Here is a 10,000-nt window from a genome sequence, read left to right as displayed (position 1 = left end):
TCACACACGCAATCACACACACAATCACACACACAATCACACACACAATCACATATACACAATCACATATACACAATCACACACACACACACACGCACAATCACACACACACGCAATCACACACACACAATCACACACACACAATCACACACACAAACGCACAAAATCACAATCATAACCAAAGGTACAGAAATGCATTTCATTTCCCATCCTATATATGAACAAAGGGTTGGTTGGCTTCAAGCCTGTCTACACAGAGCCGGGGCCGCTTCTGTCCTTGTGGATTAAAATTGGACGGCTGGACTCACAAGTATGGTATATGATGCTATGCAATGTTGTGTGTTCCTCCCCCCGTCCCCTCCCAACCTCCTGTTTCCCCCTCTCCCGCCCCCCCTCTCCCGCCCCCCCTCTCCCGCCCCCCCTCTCCCGCCCCCCCTCTCCCGCCCCCCCTCTCCCGCCCCCCCTCTCCCGCCCCCCCCTCCCGCCCCCCCCTCTCCCGCCCCCCCTCTCCCGCCCCACCCTCTCCCGCCCCACCCTCTCCCGCCCCCCCACTCTCCCGCCCCCCTCTCCCGCCCCCCCTCTCCCGCCCCCCCTCACCCGCCCCCCTCTCCCGCCTCCCCTTCCTGCCGATTTCCCCTCCCCCCTCCCCCTTTCCCTCCTGCCGACTCTATCTCCCCCTGCCGACTCCCCCTCTCCCGCCTCCTCTTCCCCCTTCCCCGCCTCCTCTTCCCCCTTCCCCGCCTCCTCCCCATTCCCCGCCTCCTCCTCTCCATTCCTCGCCTCCTCTTCCGCATTCCCCACCTCCTCTTCCCCCTTCCCCGCCTCCTCTTCCCTCTTCCCCTCCTCCTCTTCACCCTTCCCTCCTCCCCTTCCCCTCCTGCCGCCTCCCTCTGCCCGCCCCCTCCCGCCTCCCCCAGCCCGCCCCTTCCAGCCTCTCACTGCCCTCCCCCTCCCGCCTCCCCTGCCCTCCCCTCCCCTTCCCCCGAGCACCGGTATTGGGCATTTCGGAAGCCGAGCGCCCCTCCCCCTCCACCCCCCCTGCACAAGTGGCCCGCTTTGAGATTTGGCACTCTTTGTCCCGCTGATGCGTCCAAACGGCCGGGTTATGCCTTGTTTTTACATCCGGATTTTGATTCTTATTTTCTTTTTATTCATTGGAGTTTTTGCATTTTATTTTTTCAAAAGGGGGTCAGGGGAGAGGGAAAGGTTGTCTTACCCTTTTTATGTATTGTGGCCTCCCTTTTTTATATATATATATATATATATATATATTTTTTATATATATATTTTTTTTTGTGGGGTCACACTGTAGGGTGACCTGATTACTCTTTGGGGTCAGGTTCCTTTTTTTATAATGTCAGGTCACGGAAGAGAAAGGAAGGGGAGAAGAAAAATGAAAGGAAGGATCGAAACAATGGATGAAAAATATATATGTAACATTACAAAACGTCGACGACAAAAATCAACGACAAGAATTCGAAAACTTTTTGACAATAAATCGACGACAAAATGAAATAGAGGAAAATATATGTGACAAAGTCGACGAAAAAAATGACGAAAAAAAATTCGACGATATAATGTCGACGAGAAAAATCGACAATAAAATGTCGAAGACGAGTACAACTCGATAACAAAGAGAAGTCGACACCATTGAAAAGCACAAATACAAATTAACAAAAACAAAGAGACTAATCAAAAAAGCAAGATGACGACAACAACAACAATAACAACAATGGCAATAAAAGTAATAATAACAAATGCAATGAGAGGGCATACAAAATGAAATTGGCCATTATATTTTATTATCAAAGTTGCCATTGATTTATTACTTGTTATTGTTGATGGTCACGTCATTGTCAGTGTTTTCATCTTTATTAGAAAATACAATTTTGTTTTTAATTATTACCTTCTGGTTTTTACTCTATACTTTATATTTGTATTTATGTTTACTACTACAATAATTACAACAAAGCTTATATATATAATATATATATATATATATATATATATAAATATATATATATATATATATATATATATATATATATATATATATATATATATATATAATGTATATTGAAAACGATTTCAGAATCAAATCCATTGTATAATTGTGTTAAGCATAATTACAAAAAAAAGGAAACTTTTGATTAAATTTTTTCATCATATCATGCAATTTTTATACGATTATTTTTTCTCCGCTCTGACGGCTTCGAGAAATATCTTTTCTATTTTTATATAAGCGGTATCATTTCTCAATTGCGTTTATTATTTTCTCATAACTGCTTCTGATTTCCACTCCTATTTCTTCAATAGAAACTTGAAACAAGATTCATTGCTTTAGTTATGAGCATCCTAAAATAGAGAGATAAATAAATATATAAATAAATTAAAATAGGAATAAAAAAAGGGGTTTGAAGAGAAATGAGTTTGAAAATTTCACATGAAATTGCGTCGAAATTATATATGTATATATATATATATATATATATATATATATATATATATATATATGTAGGGGTGGGGATTTGGGAAATGATAGGGCGCAAAGGGTTGTCATCTTTGTGTGTTTTAACGTTACCGTAAATGTATCCGGGGCGGAAGTCACCAGTGATCTTCTGAAGATGCAGGCCGTCACGCCGTGCGTTGACAGCACATATATAAATATATATATATATATATATATATATACATACATATATATATGTGTATATATATATATATAATATATGTGTGTGTATATATATGTATATATATATATATATATATATATATATATATATATATAATATTCATTTATCTGTGTTGGCTTGTATCAAACGCTGAAATGCTCGCAGATGTGGTTAAACGATATTACATAACGCTTTCGTGTTATTATTTTTTTCACGTTAATATCGTAGTCTGAAATAACCCCGCCTGGCTGTGCTGTGCCATTCTGTTATTAGTGTTTATGGTTGTTGTTATTGATGTGATGTTGATCGCCGTGTTAGCTGTTGCAGTTGGTGTTGTTGATGTAGTTTTGATGCTGAAGTTAATGTATAGAGAATTGATAAAATACGTTATATTGTATAGTAAGCCTAAATTATGTTTTTTTTTCAATTTTGTTTTTGTTTTACGTCCATATGATTATTTGATGTATAGAAAATTATTTGTGTATCAAATTGTATAGTAAGCCTACATTATAATATTTTATTTATCTATTCGAATAACTTTATTTTTTTATTTCGTTTTTATTTTTTTGTTTTTCGTTTATTTCATATTCATCTATTTATTTATGTTTTCCATAACAAACTAAAGCATACACGTCCATGTTGACGTCTTATCACACACTAAGTCTGTGACGAAAGTTTATCATAAAAAAATCATAGTTTTCTTAGTTGTTAGATTAGATATCTTGCAGAAAGCAAACATAAAAAAGGCAAAACAGTTGACAAGATCAGAAAACTTCAAGTGAATTTGTGAGAAATTTGCTAATGGACAGCGACATCAATCACCAACCGAGAGGTTTAAAGCACTGCACAGTAGCCTTATGGCCTCTGAGCGGTAGGTTCGAGTTCTGCACGCGACGGTCATAAAAATATTCTGTTCAAATGACTTGTTTAGCAGTATTAAAGAAAATCTCCAAGTTTAGTTGGACAAGCTCATCCATAGACCAGGGGTGGGCAACCTTTTTAGGTATGTGTGCCAAATCCAGCCAAATTGTTGATACAAATGTTTCTCAGGTACCAGCGGAGTAAAATTAGGGCCCCAATTCTTTGCCCAGCGCCCCATGCTATTACCAATGGTCATACACAAGAAATTTGTGATTCATTAGTTATTTGTAATAAGATGAGCTCTGGTTTTCGCGTGCTGGAAAAAAATTTGTTAGAGTACCAGGTGTGGCACGCGTGCCAAGGGTTGCCCACACCCACTTTAGACCCTCGAACTAAACCATAACAAGAACGAAAGTGAGCAACCGCATCCAGAAGAGCCCATGTAACCAGAGTCTCTGTCTTTGTGGCATCAAGTGCGGCGAGACAACCAGGCATTGGCAATTACCCCTGAAAGTCTATTACAGTTCGGAAGCTGGCGGAAGTTTGTGTTGGTAGTTATTATTGGTAGTGTATTTGATGCTTCTATTAGAGGATTTTGACAATTGGATATGTCTCGACACTTGGGAGGCTATTTTGGTAGTTTCTGGCAGTACATAGTTCTGTTGGTGTGTATGTGTTCATGAATGCATTTTGTACATATGTATGTATGTATGTATATATTTATGTATTTGTGTTATACTTACCAAACAGTTTCCAACCAGTTGTAATACGCCTTTTTATTTCATTGTCATGATCTTTAGTCACCATCTGGCCAAAATAATGATCCTATTCAAATTCAAGATTTTCACCATCGATTGTAATTTCTTTACTTTGAACTTTCGTGTTAAACACCATCTTGGTTTTATGCTTATTCAAGACTTTCCTTGTTCAGATCACTCAGGATATCTTTCAAGTCTTCTGCTCTTTCTGAAATAAGAATGTCATCTGCAAATCTTAGATTATTCAAATATTCGCTATTAATTTTCATATCTTTCTCTTCCCGACACAACCTTCTGAAAACTTCAAGCAACCTGTAAATAATTTGAGTGAAATTGTACCGCCTTGCCATACTCCTTTCTCGATCTTTATCTTCTCTATATTTTTATGTAGCCGAATTACAGCAGTACCCTTCGCATAAATCTTTTATAGAACCCTTATAATCTGTTCCTCTGTATTCTGCTTGTATAGTGAGTTTAGTATTGCTATTTGGTCAATCGAGTCAAAGGCCTTCTCGTAATCTACGAAAACTAATCAAAGAGGTACATTGCATCCTTTTGTTTTCTCGATTGGGTGATTTTTCGCCTGAAAATGGTTTTAAGTCGAATATCAGAGCCCTGTATAACTGCAATTAGAAGTAAATGATTTCGAATGCAAAATTTCATATGAAATACTGTTTTGAACGAAAAAGAAATTACTTAGTTTTTGTAATGAAGATATTGTATATGACGTGTTGCCGACTGAGGTATTTCTATTTTCTGATGGCGTTACCAACTTATAAGGAGGGAAAATTCTTAGTATATAGAATGATAGAGTTACCAGCTGAGGGTGACACCTTTATATATATATATATATAATATATATATATATATATATATATATATATATATATATATATTTTCTATATTTTTCCCCGACTTGGTCTGCTTGTGTTCTTTTGTGCTCTTTTAGAGACGTCACCTCTGTTGTTTTCGACTCGTTTTGGATGCCGAGAATAAAAAAAAAAAAAAAAAGTCTTTGTGAAAGACCATAGCAACAGTTGTACGCAAACGTATTCTCTTACGCACACGCATGCACACACACACACACACACACACACACACACACACACACACACACACACACACACACACACGACTCGGTGGCGCGGTTGGTAGAGTCCCTGACTGTCACTACGGCAGTCCGGGTTCGAATCCTGCCCAGGGCTGAAATAATTTCAGTATCGCTGCGCTTCGAGTCGTTACTCCAACTCTCGTGGGCGGGGTGTTGGGTGTGTGTGTGTGGGTGTAAGGTCACGGCATTACCCATAGATTGGTCATACGAGCTCTGAGCTCTCTTCCGGGAGGGAAATAGCTGTCGGTCACGAGTCCAACACGTGTTCCAAAGACCAAGGTGAATCACACACACACACAACCATGCATTCACGTACATCATATATGCATACACTCACATAACATAAGGATGAAGGAGACTGCAAGAGACTATAAGGCCTGCACTAGGCAGTTCCATGTAACCAATTGTGTCACCGCTCACTAATTGGTTACTAAGTCTATTTCATTCGTTGACCACTCTATTGGTAAACCAGTTCTTGGCCATTTCCTTCTCAAACCTAAATTTGTCCAGTTTGAATATATTACGAATCTTGCCCTGCTGTCTTAATATGATGACCTTGCTTGCATCACCCTTGACCTCTTTGAATACCTCTATTAGATCACCTTGCACTTTTCGTCTTTCCAGAGAGGGTAAGTTAAGCTGCCTAAGCCGGTTTTCGTATAAAAAGAATTAATATCTTTTATCCTTTTAGTCATTCTCCTCTGTACTGATTCTCGTGAGTTAGTATCCATTCCAAAGGACAGACACCAAAGCTGTATTACAGAGTCAAGGATGGGTCTGTCACCAGGAACAGTTTAATGATTACCTCTTCATTTTTTTTTTTTTTTTTTTTTTTTTTTTTGTAATCGTCCTATCAATAAATCCTAAAGCCCTGTTAGCCCTATTCCTAGCACTAGTGCACTGTTTCCCGGATTTAAGGTCTGGACTCACTAACACTCCGAGTCCTTTTCACATTCCTTTTTCGTTAATATGGCGTTATCTAAGATATAACTGTTAGCTGGGTTGTGTAATATTACGTTTAACACACTGCACTTTGAGGTATCGAAGTCCATTTGACATTTCTCCGACTATGCACACAATTTATTAAGATCCTCCTTACACACACACACACACACACACACACACACACACACACACACACACACACACACACACACACACACACACACACACACACACACACACACACATCATTACACATACACATCATTACACACACACACATCATTACACAACCATTTCCGATAACTCTGTCGAGACGTTTTCTTCTGCTCTACACATACACGTTCCGTTTTCTATATATATATCCCTTTTGTCACCGTTCAATTAGGCTGAGCATCATGTCTGTCTGTCTGTCTGTCTATTTCTGCCTTTACTTGTCTGTATCTGTCTGCATCTGTCTGTGGGTCTGAGTCTGCTTCTGTCTTTACTTGCCTGTGCCTGTGTGTCTGTCTGCATCTGTCTCCATGTCTGTCTATTTCTGTCTTTGTCTTTATTTGTCTGCCAGTCCGAGTATTTCTGTCTTTGTCTGCTTTTCTGTCTGATTCTGTCTACATCTATATTTATTGCTGTCTGTCTATATCTGTCTGTGTATGTGTATCTGTTTGAGTCTTTGTGCCTGTATCTGTAAATCCGTGTCTGTCTGTATCTGAGTCTCTGTCTGTGTATGAATGTCTTTGTACTATTACTGTATGAATACAGTAACGTTGCTTTATTAGGGACTACTGTATGAATACAATATTACAAAAATATATTTATATTTTCTAAAAAAAAAAAATAATAATAAGTTTAGAATTACCCTTATCATAGTAACTCTAATACTACGTATTATTTATTTGTTTGTTATTATTTATTATTATTTGCTTGTTTTCATTTATTATTAGTTATATTTCATTTTATTATTATATACTATTTACCTGTTTGTTTATTAGTTAACTATACCAATGCATTTATTTTATGTATTATTATTCATATTATAGTTTTAATTATTTTTCTTTTATCATTATTATATTTTTTTCCGCATCCGACCTAGTTATAGACCAAAAGGTCTCCTGTCGGCATACTTCTCCTTTGTAACCCTTTGTAAGCATCAGTCATGGAATTGGTGATTGGACTCCCTAGGAAATGAATGTAATTTACTTTACTATGATTCTAAATAAATCATAGTTATTTCTGTAGGTTTTATGGGAGACCTGTAGGTCTATCTAAGGGCCAAAATAAAAAATGTATACATGAAGAATAAAATGAAAATAAATTAATAAACGAATAAAAAACAAAAATAAAATAGATAGGAAAACATATGATATAAAAAATTATAAAATAACTGTAATAATGATATATACATACACACACACACACACACACACACACACACACACACACACACACACACACACACACACACACACGCACGCACAAGCACACACACACACACACACATATATATACACAAAAAGTTAAAGAATATAAAAATATATACACATATATATATATTCGTTGATAAAATCTTTATGCTTCATTTTCGATAAAGGTTGTCTTTCATTATATATATCCAGTTATTGCTATTGAGCGCGTGTCGATATATTGTTAATAAAATGATCGGTTGGACTGTGGAGATGATTTGTTCATTAATTTTCTTTTTATATTTTATTTGTTTTCTTTCATATTTCGCCTTTAATATCTCTTTCATTTACTTTTTATCAATTCTTTTCTATAATTTCCTATTGATTAATTATTTACTTATTCTATTCTACTTTATTCTATTTTTTTACCTTTATGTTATATTCACTGCGCTAGTATAAGACTGTGTGTGTGTGTGTGTGTGTGTGTGTGTGTGTGTGTGTGTGTGTGTGTGTGTGTGTGTGTGTGTGTGTGTGTGTGTGTGTGTGTGTGTGTGTGTGTGTGTGTGTGTGTGTGTTTGTGTGTGTGTGTGTGTGTGTGTGTGTATCTGTGTGTGTATGTGTTGGCTTGTTTACATGAATGCTTGAATGCATGCATGCGTGTGTGCTTACGTGTATATGTGTGTGTGAATGTGAATATGTGAATATACGTGTATATGTTTATGTATTTTTCTGAGGTTGGACGAGCATGCAAAGAGTAAAGTATGGGTGAGGAGGCGAACCGTCAAGGGTAAATAGATGGATGGAATTTATGTGCAAGCGGCAAAGGTGGGTGCATCTCTAACGTCCAGACCCAACGGTCACCTGGTGGTTGCTCTTTCATCCCTCTCACTCTCTCTCTCTCTCTCTCTCTCTCTCTCTCTCTCTCTCTCTCTCTCTCTCTCTATCTATCTATCTATCTATCTATCTATCTTTCTGTGTGTGTGTATGTGTCTCTGAGGTGTGTGTCTGATGTGTGTGTGTGTGTGTGTGTGTGTATGTGTGTGTGTGTGTGTGTGTGTGTGTGTGTGTGTGTGTGTGTGTGTGTGTGTGTGTGTGTGTGTGTATGTGTGTTTGTGTTTATCTGTGCCCATTATACTGATACACGTTGTTAACAAATGAGCAACAAATATCAAAGAACAATATATAAAGTTGTTAAAAATAGTCTCAGTATATGCTAAATGGAGTAGATAGAGAGGAATAGAGAGAGAGAGAGAGAGAGAGAGAGAGAGAGAGAGAGATGGAAAATAGAGAGAGAGAGAGTGATGGGAAATAGAGAGAGAGAGAGAAAAGAAGGGAGAGGGAGTTGAAAAGAGAGGAAAAGAGAGGGACTGGAAATACAAGAGAGCAAAAGTTAAAAAAGAGAAAAGAGAAAAAAATATATAAATATGTGTACTCAGGGAGTGGCAACTACCTTAAACACTGAACCACTGATGTTACGGTAGGGTTGGCAAGCCTGGTTTCTCTAAACATATAATAATTATTATTGTGTGTTCTATATCGCTGGCTAGCGATTTATGGCATCCGCCTGACATGAGGTGACCAACTTGTGCGATAAATTTATCTCGCTATTGTTTCGTTGCCTTTCGTTTCCTTGTTTCAAAATGATTCGTGCGATGAAACTTTTGTTTCCTCCTGTGTTTGTGTTACCACGAACATCCCAGAAGATAAGACAAAATTAATAGATTAATAGATAAGGAAATAAGTGAGATGAAAAATAAAATCCAAAAATCGAAATATATATATTTTTTAAATGACCAAGTAGAATTTTTTGTTTGTGTTCAGTTTCAGAATGATATATAACTTATGTATGAAAATAGATTTATTGATAGATTAATGAATGAAAAATAAATGAACAATTAGATAAGATGTAACATAATCCTTTTTAGTCAATTAGTTGTGTGATTGTTATGAATAAAACTGGAAATAGAAAACGTAAAATGAAACAAAAAGAAAACGAAGTAAAATAGTATGACCCCCCCCAAAAAAAAACACACACACACACACACAAAAAAAAGACCACAACACAGGAAGAGCAAACAAAGAAACAAACAAACAAACAAACGAAAAAATAAAAAATAAACAAAAAATGAAAAAAGACTAAGAGATAAAAACCGAAAACCAATTTGGCTGAAGACACATCCGACCGAAAACCAGAAATACAACAGAGGAGCCGAAAGCTCCCACCGCTAATATAATAATAAATTCCACACTCCATAC

The sequence above is a fragment of the Oratosquilla oratoria genome, chromosome 16 (assembly GCF_046742065.1).
Source record: "Oratosquilla oratoria isolate Oo_2021 chromosome 16, ASM4674206v1, whole genome shotgun sequence".
NCBI classification, from domain to species: Eukaryota; Metazoa; Arthropoda; class Malacostraca; order Stomatopoda; family Squillidae; genus Oratosquilla; species Oratosquilla oratoria.
Note: the sequence above shows the minus strand (reverse complement) of the source record.